General features: G+C 36.8%; 1 protein-coding gene across 2 annotated transcripts in view; it reads left to right on the top strand.

Annotated features, from left to right (window-relative positions):
• Window positions 1–12,280, top strand: part of LOC122798246 (gamma-aminobutyric acid receptor subunit rho-2-like) — an 817,188-nt gene that overhangs the window by 187,932 nt on the left and 616,976 nt on the right. The window lies entirely within an intron of this gene.

The following is a 12,280-nucleotide window of genomic DNA, read 5'->3' as shown; positions in this document are numbered from 1 at the left end:
ATTTCTTTATTTTTTTCTGGGTATTTTCAATGACCTGACTTAAAAATTCATTATAGGAAATCCTCTGAAATGGTACACCTCTGTCTGTTATGTACATTTGTTTTTAATCAGTTTTAGAAGTGAACTCACTTGATCCCATCACACTTGGAAGCCCTAACACATTCCTTTTAACCGTTGTTAAGGTGAAATTGAAAACTGAAATACTGGACTTGTGAATGTTGTGATGGTTATGTGGGATGGATAATTTAATTTAAAATGCAGTCTAGCCATGTCTCATGAAACAAAAGTTGCACACTTGTGACAATAAATAAGTAAAAAAACTGAACTGAATGATTAATGGATAACATCTTAACTACAGAAGAAAATGATGGATTATAATGGGGTAATACCAGTAGTCATCCAGGGCAAACATCTCTGGGGGGAGGGCATGGCCATTGCAAGATTAGTGACAGGTGCTGCCATTGCAGGCTGTTTATTCATTTTTATGTAAAGAAATGTAATGTTTCTTTACTTTAAATAAACAGCAGGATGTTGTGTAATATAGCAGAGGTCTTGTGCAATAATTTTCCAGGCTTTCTGTTGCTGTCCCATCCCATAGCTCATGGGATGTTATCAGCAAGAAGAAAGCACATGCAATCTAAACAAGAAGTCTTAAGTGTACTAGCTGTAGTGCAATGTAAGTTTAATGTTTTAAATGTATAATTATTCCTACAGTATTCAGATCAGATGCATTTATGCAGGCATTTAGATCAGATGCATATATGCTGCAGTACAGGGAGAGAGAAAGAAGAGACAACATGAATTACATTTCTCCAAATCAAATCTGAATACCTTACCATAACCAACTAGTTTCACAGTCAAAATTGTTTATGTACAATTGTTCACTTTTACCAATTGCCCATTGAGTCTCTTTCTTGTATTCTTAAAGCTGCACATAGCTTGTAGCTCTTACTATCCAATCACAATGTGAGCAAGTAGCAGTGGAAAAGCACAACAGGACGCATACTGAGCTGATGTTGAGGCTAACAGCTGTTTGTTTATTTATTTTTAATTATTTTATTTTTGAAGGTTTGGGAACTAGTAGGGACTTATTTCACATCAGACACATTTTCAGATGCTCTTTTGCAGAAAAAGGAAAAAAAAGGTTCTTGGAAACCAGAGGGTGTAAATTTCCGAAATATTATTCTAAAAGCCCATGAAACATATGTAAATGCCATCCCTTTTTTGAGCTTGGCAAAAAAGTATGAAGAAAAATTCAAGTACAGTGCAGTTTAGGGGTATAATCTAGACTGACTTAGGCTTTGTTCATGTTTTATTTTTGCGTTTGCTCTTTTATGTTGTGAATATTTCATGTATTGCAGTTTGACTGCATTATTCAATATTAGAAATAAATGCAGACCTAATCATCTATGACAAACATTTAAGAGTTTAGAAAAAGCAGCTGCTTTGTATTCTGGTTGGGATGACTCTCTGCTGGGAGTTGTAGCTAATATGAGCACCTGATTGGAGGATCAATGTTACTTGAATCTGTCATAAGCAGGTAATGGTGATGACATTGAATTCCAATTCTCTGCCAGTGCTGGATTTTTACAAATACCAATAAAGGGTATAGTGACAATATAATTTTCATTACAGTGTTGATATTATATTGCCATGCCATACGTTTGTCACTAATTTTTAGTTTCAAGTAATCAAATCTAGAAGGAACTGATATTATAATCTGGAAATATTGCAGTCCAAAATGATGCATACTAGGCTGCAATGATGTTCATGCAAATTAAGTAGTTACTTGTATAAGTTAGAAAAATCATGGGAAGCATATGCTTTCAGTGATTTCCTGGTGGGATGCTTTTGAGGATTGTAGTAATTCAACACCTGAATGGCAGAGTGGTGTTGAAGCCAAGACTGACACATGAGAAGGACCATTATCAGACATTAGTGTAACCGCCACATGAGGAGGACCATCATCAGACAGTAGTGTAACTGCTACATGAGGAGGACCATCATCTGACAGTAGTGTAACAGCCACATGAGGAGGACCGTCATCAGACAGTAGTGTAACCACCACATGAGGAGGACCATCATCAGACAGTAGTGTAACCACCACATGAGGAGGACCATCATCAGACAGTAGTGTAACCGCCACATGAGGAGGACCGTCATCAGACAGTAGTGTAACCACCACATGAGGAGGACCATCATCAGACTTGTGCTTTGTTGCATAGCTAACATGTCTGGAAGAGTAGATCATGACAGCAGATACATGCATTTCTGGTCCTTCATGAAACTGAGCTTTGTGGTAGTTGGCCTAGTTAAATGGTGTTTTTTTTTTTTTTATTTCGGATCTTAAGTAATAACAGCTGGGCAGCTGCTATCAAACTGAGTGATTGATACAATAATTAAAAGTTTGATTAGGAAAAGCAATTTCATGAATGATATCTAATCATGCTACTAGCAGTCTGCAGTCATTCAGAACATTTTGACAAACTGGATTTTGCATATATATATATATATATATATATATATATATATATATATATATATATATTGGAGACTCTGTACGTATAGCCAGTCAGTGTATTCATTGCTCCATGAAACAATCTAATGCACAAATATGTCCTCAGCATACAGTTGCAAACTATTTTATTGTATCACTTTAGTCCATTGACTACTGACATGTTTATATGTACTTTTAGACTTGCATTCATAAACAGACATAATTTGCCAATAGGAATAGAGCTCGGAGGTGGCCCTGATTTTGCAGGATGTCTCTGATTATGTTTCATATTTTTGTTCTGTTCTGCCCTTGTAACATTTTTGATTTTCTGATAAATCATTGAGGATTGCAATCAGTCAATAATGGTAATCATTTGAGTTTTATAATTCTTATTGTTCAGAAAAAGCATGTAGATGCAAAACCTGTTGGTCTTTTAATGTTTTAAGTGAATTAAAGTAATATTCTAAAAATGCTCCTGATTTGTGCCTGTGTCCCAGAATTAGTTTTTCTTTATCTAATATTCTTGAGCACAGAAGTTGAGAGTTATGATACTTAGTTCAGTTGTATATCTCAGCATCAGTAATGTCTTGGTGAGATAAGTCTTGTTTTAAAATGTACTATATATATGTTAAAAGCACAGGTGTTTTCTTTTGTGTAGGGTTAAAGCATGACTTTCTAATTGCTATGAATTATGTATCAAATGCTGATATTTTTGCATTGCATTCCATTATTTGTAATTCTGTGTTGTATAAATAATAATCATAATAAAAAAAAAATCTTACCAGTGATTAGTACTGAAAGAGACTGAACATATTTTAGGTAAACCAGATTAAGTGTGTGTCATCACATTTATGAGCTGATTAATTAATATACTTTTAAGAATTTAACACTGGTATCAAGGAAGGGAAGCAGCATCTCCTCCATTGCATCCTGCATTTTGTCCATGCCTTTAGGGTTACCAACTGTTCCGCAGTCCCTATATATGCAGTTGCATCTTGTATGGGTAGTGGAAATAGCAAGTGCCATGGAATTTGCTGTAACAAATATGTTCTAATTATCATGTAAGTGTTGCAGAAAATACTATCAAAACAACTTTTCTGTTTATTTATCATTTTTAAATAAGAATTGAACATAGTCAAAGACTACACTCTAGTTTAGCCTGCAAAATGATATGATCGTCCAAGAAGTCCCACTGTGGGTGTTATGCTAATGCTCAGTTCTTTAGATACCACTGCCATTTAAAATAATAGAATCAGTTGATTGCAAGCAACCTGATCCAGGCTGTGAGTACTGGTGAGCAACTGTGTGTGTGTGTGTGTGTGTGTGTGTGTGTGTGTGTGTGTGTGTGTGTGTGTGTGTTTGCATAAAATGGAGTTTGAAATACATTCTGCATCATAGTACTCATTAATGAGGAATTATTCAGATTACATTTTCTTCTCTAGAGATTGTCCATATTGACTCAGCATATGTTATCAGGTGGTTAACATTTCTTCTTATGTCCTCATTATGCATAAACTGTGCTAATGGCTGGGTGTTATGGTATGATGCTAGTGATCTTTAAACAGTTTCATGTAGTTTGTCCAAAGCTATTAATAAAGTATATGTGATTTATTTCTTCATAACATTAAGAGGTATACATAGTCAACTAAGTGGCTGTAGCTCCTGGTGTGGGTGGGGAGCTATCTGTGAATGAAAAACCTTACACTGAGTTTTTGCATCTTTGCGCTTTTGGCATTTGGTTTCAGAGTTTTACATCCACAGATTTTAGTTACTCAAGGTTTAGTAGTAGAACCATGGAAAATATGGGAGTTGTGCAGCAGGGTGTCACATGCTATGAGAGGGAGCCAGTTAATCTTCTGTAGTGAGGGATACTAATACTTTCATGAACTGGATAAGGAAATGAGCTTACAGAGTTTGTTTACATTAGCTTGAATGGCATTAGAGACATTGGAGGACTGATGCATTATCACCTGTATTGCATGTTCCAGCCCAGTATTAAAACATCAATCTCAGCAGGAAGTTTTGAACATAGAGGAATAAGCTTGCCAAGCTGTAACTTCCTCTGAGTTGCTTCAGTACAGTATTGTTATTGTATCGGGGTATTTAGTATGCAGTGGCTCATGGGAAAGAGAAATATATGGACCGGAGAAGGGATGGATGTATTTCTAGATTATTCAGCACATGTGCCACTTCAGATGGGGGAGTGCTAACAGACAACTGGGAAAGGGTAACCATGGATAATTGAACCTAACAGACCATGACAGACTAACAGAAGGGATAACCAGGGTATGTGAATCCCCACTGAGCAGGCTAAGAAGGGAGAATGTGAATTTGCATCACTTAAAAGCTGAATGTAACTGTAGGGATTGACTCCAGTCACTGACATGCTGTGGGAATGGAGGAAGGAGTCATCAGTTTCTAATTGGAGGGAGAGGTATAAAGGAAGGAAGACAGGAAAGAAACTCTAATATCTGCTAAGCCCAGGAGAGCACATAGTCACTGTCAGGGTGCTTGGCAGGGCCTATAAACATTAGGCATATGTAAATTATCAAGTGCACAGATCATTACTAAGGAAAAAACCATTGGAGTGGCCACAACTCATTGCTGGTGCACATGTAGGACTTGCAAAAGTGGTTCAGACCTATGTCAAGCTGAAATGGGAAGGCAGAGTCATATGACAGAAGGTTTATATCACAGACTTTTAGGCATATTCCAGCAGGCTACCTACAAGCTGTGATTATATTATGCCCGAGTCCTATCCTTCTTGCATTATATACACAAGGGTATTTTGTATACCCTTGGTGTATCAATGGATACATGAGGAGAAGGTGTTATTGATATGGAATACTCCATGGCACCTCATTATTAAAATTCACAACTTTGAAAAATAATATATAATTGCAACAGAAATGTAGAGAATCTAATAACGTTTTGTAAAACCATTAAATTGTTTTTTAAAGAAAGCATTACTCACCTAAACCCCAAAGGTTCCAATAGTTCTGCTAGTTATATAAACTTAATCTGAGATAAATGTACCTTACAACTTGAAGAGTCCTCCTGAAAACCACAACCTTGAACTTCATGTATACATTTGCTGTAGTCATGCCTTCATTCTTGATGGTTTGAAGATTGCAATTACTGTCCTTGGAATTTCAAAAGGAACATCAACGACGGTGATTATGGCATGAGCATAAGGGTCATATGCCAGGTGTAAACGATTCGTGAATCATGCATGCATACCTGTCTGGTATTACAACATAGAATACTAAATTTATGAACTTCTAAGATCCTTCAACTTCTAGCCCTGGGTTTGGTCATCACTTACATATTGTCTGACCCAACTGAAGCTACTTAACAAGACCAATGATCCTGGATCACCTCTAAGAAAAATGTAGTTGTTATCAACAAATAAATTAAAAAAGTGCATACAATATTCAACACAAAAAATTATTTTCTAAATCTATGTCTGTCTTAATTCTATAGTAGAGACAATACAGATATTGTTTTAATTCATCTGACTCTCATAATATTGTAAAAGGAAATGTCTTATGATTTGTAGCTGCTGTTCAAACAGTATAAGTGGCAAAGCTAGGCAGTAAATGACTGTTTGTCTGATAATGATGTATGTAATTTCTAAGTGCTTAAGTTCTTAACTGATCAAACTACTCACCAGGTCTGGCTTTTTGAATGAAAATTGTTTAATTGTTTTGTTTAAAACAAATTGTGTATTATGCTGCAACCTGATACATTAATTGAAAATGAAGATAAGCATGATCTTCTGATGGTGAGGGTCCTTTAAGCTTACTTCAGTGCAAGGAACAGAGTATGCATACACAGTATAAAAGACATGCATTTCCAGAACCTGTTTTAAAAAGCATCGACTTGTTCATAGACTCTAGTAACATGCTACACATTAATATCAAAGTATGGAAATGCACACATGAAGCAGGCAATCAAGTAGCCTCAGAAATACGTAAATGTGTACAAATGTAATTCATTGGCTAAATATATGCATCTAGTTGAGTGGCATTTGCAGGCAGCTTAATGAGTGATTGCAAGTAATTTAATAGTGAAAACAGATACTTTTTACAAAGAAAAGGACTTTTTGCTATGTTCCAATTTTGCTAGATACTAAATAGTCTTAGCTTCCTATCATATCACGTAGTATACAATGGTATTAGTATAACGCTATAGAGACTGAATGGTAATGTAAATATGTTTAGTTAAAATGCTTTTGGACAGTTTCAAACATGCAAGTGAAATATATTAAATACTTCAGATATCCTATTTAGATCAGCATTCATCATTTGGCCCATTATTGCTAAGGGTGCTTCAAGAGGAGCAATTAACATGCTTCAAAGGCTAGGATATAGGACAATTCACTAAGGTGGGATGGTATGTGTTCTTATATGCACAGTAGTTTGATATGGAGGGATTGGACATATTATAAGTGCTGGGTTCTTAGGTAGGTTGTATATATGTGCAAAGTGGGGTGCTGTGGACCATTTGAGAGAGGCACTGGGCTGTGATATAGGAATGGTTTGTAGTAGGAGTGACATGAAAGACTTGGGGGTAGTAATATTAATTAGGACCTGTAGGAGCTCTATCAGCATGCAGAAGTCACGAGGATGAGAATTCGGTTTGTGAATGTATTGAAGTGTGCCTGATGTGAGTGTGGGTTGTGGTGGTGATGTGTATACCAGTTAGTGGAAGTTTGCATTAATGCCATGTGGGATTTAGTGGGAATGGTCTCAATCTTGCTCTTGACAGCTCAGTGGAATGAGGGTTTACCCTGCATGCACTCTATACTGAGCTTATTTAGTGTCAAATTAGACTACAAGACCCAGAAAAGAGAGAGGCTGAAATAATAGAAACGTGTTTCAAAATCTTTGTTCTATCCTAAAAGTATAAAATGGTACCATAAATATAATGAACCCTGCATAAATAACCACTTTTTTCTCTTTTCTTGGTAGAATTGCTGTCAGTAAGGATATACCTTGCAAGAAAATTATTTTCTACAGTAGAAGTTGGGGAAACAAACAGAAAACCTTTACTTTTATTTCACAATGTGCTTATGTGTGAGAGGGACATTTATAGATGCTGAATTTTCCGCATGTATTACGGTCTTTTGATCTCATTTAATGATGAAATGTGGCCTTGTCAAAATAATAGACATTAGAAGTAAAAAAAATGTCTTAGTGGTAAATTGCTGTTGCTGTGGTGTACAGGGTCCTGGGTTCAAGGGCTGTTTATTTATAACTATTCAGATGTGTAAATTCTAACAAAATATCTGTGTAATACCTGTTTTGTTTTTTTTACTTTTCCTTCCATATTTGTTTTTACTGTATTGTTTAATATATTGTAGAAGTTTATAATTGTTCTCTGGAGGTTTTCTTCCCAGTGCTCCACTGAAAAAGGACAATTTGTTGCTCAGTCGGATTACTCCCGGTCAACAAATGTAAAATAAATTAAAATAAATAAAAATAAAATAAAGTTACTGCAGGATGCTGATAATGACATCATGTCTGAATTTAATTTGTATTACCCTTAATGTTTCTACCATGTGTTTTTTTTTAAATATTTGTGAACAGGTTGAGTGGATTGGTCTGAAGACCCTTTTCATTCACAACCTAAGAAAAAGGCAAGAGATAACTGTACAGGGTAAAAATAAAGCAAATAGCTATGTGAAAAAATGAAGGTTGTAAATCTATTAAACCTGATACATGTACAACCGAGTTTCTGTTTCCAACAGAATGCTATGAATCTTACAAATGCAAATAGTGCTTGCAGACAGTACACTCATCAGATAGTGACAGAAATGACTGAATGGCTGGAATATATTAACATGCATAAGTCTGCACTCATGAGAAATCCAGCATGTAGCAAACATGCATGAAAAGGGAGGGTGCCCAACAAAGCATAACAAAAGTTTCACAGATATATGGGGATACAGAATTTGAATATTCAGAAAACAAGTAATCTGTATTATAACAATTTATTACCCAGTTTCATTCTGAAACATTTCAAGTAAAGTATTCAATTTAAGAAGAGCTCATGAGGTGGGGCATAAGAGCAACTACCACATATGGATGCAGAAAAAGATTAAAAATGGGGATGACATTTGGAGAGTAGCAAAGCTGAATCATGGTCAAATGGGGCCCTAGACAGAGTAATGGATTGTAACCCCCCCCCCCCACAGAAGCCTCATCTGGCAGCAGCCCTCCCAGCCATTTCAGTGCCCCATTACTTGGCTATTTGTCTCCAGTTACCATAAATGTTGTTTAAACCTGTCAGTGTGCAAACTATTTTCTTCTTTACTTCTACAATGAGTATGGATATTTTGATTTAATTTAAAACTTGTATTTCAGATTTTATAGTACAAACACTAATAGCCATTCACTAAACAAAACAAAATGAAACAATACAGTCTCACAATGAAAACAGACAGCACGAACAGTAAACTTCGCTTCCTTGAAAGTCACAATTCCTTGAAAATGCACAACATTCACGTTCCTTGAGAGGTGTCGTAGTGGGTGTAGAGTGTTCGGGCTCATGTCTCCTGTAACCAAGGTACAGGATTTGAGCCGGAGCAAGGTATTTTTTTAATTGTTTAAATTAAAATTTAAATGTTGTGGCAGATCCTGGCCAGTGTCCCCACAGTCAGTGGGCCCTAGACAACTGCCTAGGTCACCTAGTGCTGAATCTGGCTCTGGAGAGCAGCCATAACCAACACAATAAAGTGAAATAACAAAAATGTCACACCTGTTAGTATTTCACAACTAGGGATCTATGGATACAGCAGTAGTTAGAGAAAGATGGGTAACTATGTAAAATATGTAAGGAAGTTATGAAACTGTGATTAATAATACTGGTCCCAGATCATTTATTAAGACTAGAATGAGGAGGAAGGGGTGGCACTGTATATCACTAAAGGACTAAATGATTTTCAGTGATTGAAATGGCAAGAGGAGAGGATTTAAAGCTGCAGTGGTAAGACTGGTTGAATGAGAATGTTTACCTTGCTGCTTCTGAGTTATATAAAGACCACAAGGGACACTGAAAGTGCATAAATTACTTTAAATGTAAATTTATTGGATGGCAGATACACACACACACACACACACACACACACACACACACACACACACACACACACACACACACACACACACACACACATTTCTCTTTCTTTATCTCTCTCTCTCTATATATATGTGTGTGTGTGTGTGTGTATATATATATATATATATATATATATATATATATATATATATATATATATATATATATATATATATATATATGGGATCCAGACACATGCTCGACTAGCATATGTCTGAATCACAAAACATCGAACACACATACATGAAAGCGGTTAACATCGACAAGCGCTTCCGTGTATGTGTGCCTGTTTCGTAGATCAGACTACAGTTTAGGTAAGGGAAAATTCCCTTTTCCCCACTGTAGTGTCATCTTGGAGTGAGAATAATAAAGTAGGGGGGTGTGGGGGGGTGCAGGGGGATGAAGCCCCCCTGCAGAAATGTAGATTTTTTTTTTGAACTACACATACACTGAAGCATTTTTTTAAGTGCTTTCCTGTATGCATGTTCGATGTTTTGTGATTCGGACATATGTTAGTATCCTAGACCCATATATATATGTCTGTCGGGTTGGGAGGGTCGCCTAACGGTTAAGGTATTTGTCTTACAAACACAAGGTATAGGGTTTGAGTCTCACAAAGGATAATTGTCTAGGCTTAAAATGGCTCGCAAGGGCAGTTAGCTTAGTACTACTCTATGAACCTAGGAACCTATATATATATATATATATATATATATATATATATATATAGATAGATAGATAGATATATAGATAGATATAGATATATGAGTAGTCTTCCTTGTCAAATTATGAGGTAAGTTTTAATTAGTGTGTAACCTCATCATAGCCACTTTTTCTTCCATGTGGTACCACTGTGGTTTGGTATGTTCATATGTTCATAGGTGTTGTAAAGATTGGGTGAAGATAGATGAAGGCTGCCAGCCTAGCCAGATAGAATTTTGAAAATAATTCTGTCATCTGTAAATATTAATGTAAACCACAGGCTTGTTGTCTTAAATGGAAAAAAATACTGTTTCATGTGGAACTGCAAAAATGTAACAACAGTGCACTCTGCTGTAAGTAAGTTAAGGCAAGCATTTTATGACTGTCTTTGATATTTAAAGTCAGCTCTGGCCAGTCTAGATGAAGGAATTCTTGCTATTGTTTTAAGACCAGATTTAATGGCCAGAATTTGCATGCATAAATGTCCTTAATGGCTTTGCTTCCTGACCTGGTGTGAGTTTACTAAATGTAGTTTCTGTTAGCCTGGGAAACCAGGGAAGTGTGAAGAATGATGTAATGTGAACCAGGAATGTGATGTTAAAAACAGAGAGAATCAGAGAGCATTAAGGATTTTTGTCTTGACCATTCAACTCATCAGCACTGTCTTGCACTATATGTAAATTATCTTAGACTTGTGTTTTCTCTTAGAAATAGCTAGAAAGTAGAAAGATTAGACTAAGTATTTTTCTGTGATGTCAGAACTGTACTACTGAATTATTTTAAGTATTTCTCTGTGATCTCTGAACTCTTGACTAGCACTGTGTATTAAGAAGTATTGTCTTGTGTTTCTAGTATTTATTCTTAAATATTTTTAAACCTTTAAATTGTGGCTGTTTTGTGTAGAGTTAATTTAAGCTCTAGAGTATATTGTATATATATAGTGATTACTGTCCAAGTCACTTCAAATAAGCCTTGCTGTTCAGTCGCACCTACCATTTGGATAATAATATTGCCCAGTAATAATTGGGCACCCTTTTAAGGGCCTTTGAGTAGCTGATAAATATTAGCTGGATAGTGGCAGTGATTTCTACTGTATAGTCTGGATAAAAGAGGTACAGCTGGAGAACCTGTGATTGCCTTTCCCAGGAGTGTCTGTGTGGTTGCATAAAATGCTTATCTTAAAGTGTGTGTGTGTGCATGTGTGTATTTGTGCGCGTGTGTGTGTGTGTGTGTGTGTGTGTGTGTGTGTGTGTCTGTGTGTGTGTGTGTGTGTGTCAGCTACTTGGGCAGGGACATGAAACACTGGTTGGACAGAGAGGGTGCTGGAGGTTTTAGCTTGCCCACTAGGCTGAGATCTTTACCCTATAACTGTGCCAGTGGGGAGTCTTATTGGGGACCTGGAGAGCAAGGGAGGGACCAGTCCCGGACTGACTGTGATCTCTGTGCGCTCTTAAGGGAAATTGCACTTTACTGAGTGCATTTGTTATCCTTTCCTCCTACATGAGATGCCCCTCAATGGTGTTGGTGCTGAGGATTGAGGCTCCTTGATTGCTGGGCCAGGGCATGGGTGTCACAGGTGTGTACTAGGCTAATGGTCCTGGAGCCTTTACAAACCTAGACCATAGAAGTGCCCTGGCATTGTGCTGCCCGACATCACTTCCCATTGCCTCTATCAAGTAGAGCCACTGGAGTGATCCCTGGAGTGAAATTTCTATTTCCTTTCCACTCATCAATATTTCTCTTGAAGAGGACCAGTGAGGTGCCCTGCTTGACATGTATTGGAAGTTTATTCCAGAGCATGGCCAGTCACTGGGTTATGAATCTGTCCCTCCAGCATGTTCTGTTAATTGTGGTTATGAGGTTGAGGTCTCTGGAGCGTGTTCTGCGGAGGAATTGGGATTGCTTTAGATGTAGCATTTCTAATGGGTCTATATCATGACATCGAATGATAAAAAGAGA

This window comes from Protopterus annectens, chromosome 1.part0 (assembly GCF_019279795.1).
Source record: "Protopterus annectens isolate FY-2018-M chromosome 1.part0, PAN1.0, whole genome shotgun sequence".
NCBI lineage: Eukaryota > Metazoa > Chordata > Ceratodontiformes > Protopteridae > Protopterus > Protopterus annectens.
This window is presented reverse-complemented; position numbering and strand designations above follow the sequence as displayed.